The sequence below is a fragment of the Rhinolophus hipposideros genome (genome assembly GCF_964194185.1).
Source record: "Rhinolophus hipposideros genome assembly, chromosome: 12".
Classification (NCBI taxonomy): Eukaryota; Metazoa; Chordata; class Mammalia; order Chiroptera; family Rhinolophidae; genus Rhinolophus; species Rhinolophus hipposideros.
Window position 1 is genome coordinate 46802809 of NC_138058.1, and position 1545 is coordinate 46804353.

A 1545-nucleotide genomic window follows, 5' to 3' on the forward strand; every position below is an offset into this window, starting at 1 on the left:
CTACCTGTGTTGCCTTTTAAAACATTCCAAATTCTAATTTTTAAACAAGAAAATATGAAGCCAGTGTGCAACCTATACAGTCGCCAAAGGAGAGCTGCCACTAGCTGAACTACTCAGCTAAATGGCTGGTTTGCATTGCCCTGGTCTTTATCTAGCACTGAGAATAGACTGCTGTTTTATCCAAAGAGGAATAAATTGCTGTTATTGTGATGTTAGCCCATCACTTGGCATTGCAATTCAAGTTTTTGTGAGAAAGAAATGTATGATCTAACTGCGACTTGACCTATGCCTTCCGAGATCCATCTAGGTGCTCTAATGGAGCAGAAAAAGTGGTGAACACAAGGACATGCAAACTGATGCTGAAAAATTTGTTTGATGATAGAAGGGAGCGGAGAAGACATTTGAGAGTCGCTGTGTTTATGACAGCTAAGTTTGTTTAACATGCAAAAGGATTCACCCCCAGTCTCCCACCTATCACTTTAATTATATCTATCACACTAAAGACACCCTTTGCCTCTACTAAAGATATAAGGAGGTGTAGCTAACCTCCTAATGACATTACTGCTAAAGTGGGCACAGATGATTCCTTACAGATAAACATCTGAATTTCCACAAAAGGCATTAGAGCATCTCCTGGGTGCACTAGGCAAGGATATGCTTGGGTCCCCTGCAGAAAAGTCATTCTCTCTTAATCCTAGGTAGCATCTATTAAAATGTTTACTATACACTTGAATCGCGGCAGAAAACATTATATACTTACTTTAAATAAGATAATTGTGTGATTGAGTTTTTAACATCTCCCCCTGCTTGCAATCTAGTTTATCAACCATTCACCCAAAATTTCTCTGGAAAGGACCTATTTTGAAAGAAGCCTGGAGAACAGCAGCCGTGAGATTTGAGTCCTGATAAAGGCTCACTTTTCATTCATAGTCAGAGCCTAAATGTGCTCTTCTTGTACCTAAACAGATAATAAGCACTCAGCACACTTCTCCTCCTTGACATAACACATTGAGACTAATCACACATAATTGGAGAGGAGGGGCAGAGGGCTGGCCAAGCTATTGTGTCCAGAGGACAAACGGTCAGTTTATGAGGCTTTGGGCTGATGTAGTCATTGCTTATACATCTATAGGGGAAAAAAACATCCTGTTTAAAAGGAAAAAAAGAGAACCAGCGAGGGAGACAGACAAAGAGATGGCAGAGTTAACACAATTAATTTAAGGGAGATCAGAACGATATGCTTTATTTTGATTCACCAGAACAGAATCGTGGTGTTTTGCTGTGTTTACAGATTAAAAACTACTGCCACCAAAATGAAACAAAGACCAAGATATTTTTTTAAAGTGTGTGTGTGTGTGGGGGGTTGGGGGGGTGGTTGGGTGTGGGGGGGGGGAGAAATCGCCAAAAGGAATTCTGTCTCAGTTAGCTGTAAAAACATTTAGCGTGCTCACCAGTCCAACTCAAATCTCAGATAAGTGGTTTATAGACATTTAAAGACAAACAAAGGTTTGGTGCGGGAAGAGCAACAAGCAGCCTGAAAAAAGA

At 40.5% G+C, this 1545-nt stretch overlaps 1 protein-coding gene across 2 annotated transcripts in view; it reads right to left on the reverse strand.

Annotated features, from left to right (window-relative positions):
- Positions 1 to 1219: 1219 nt before the first annotated feature.
- CAMKMT (calmodulin-lysine N-methyltransferase) overlaps positions 1220 to 1545 on the reverse strand; it is a 329635-nt gene continuing 329309 nt past the window's right edge. For both annotated transcript variants that reach the window (XM_081069253.1, XM_081069252.1), the window contains one exon: positions 1220 to 1545. This exon is cut by the window's right edge and continues 298 nt beyond it. The gene's annotated coding sequence lies outside the window, so the exon portion shown is untranslated.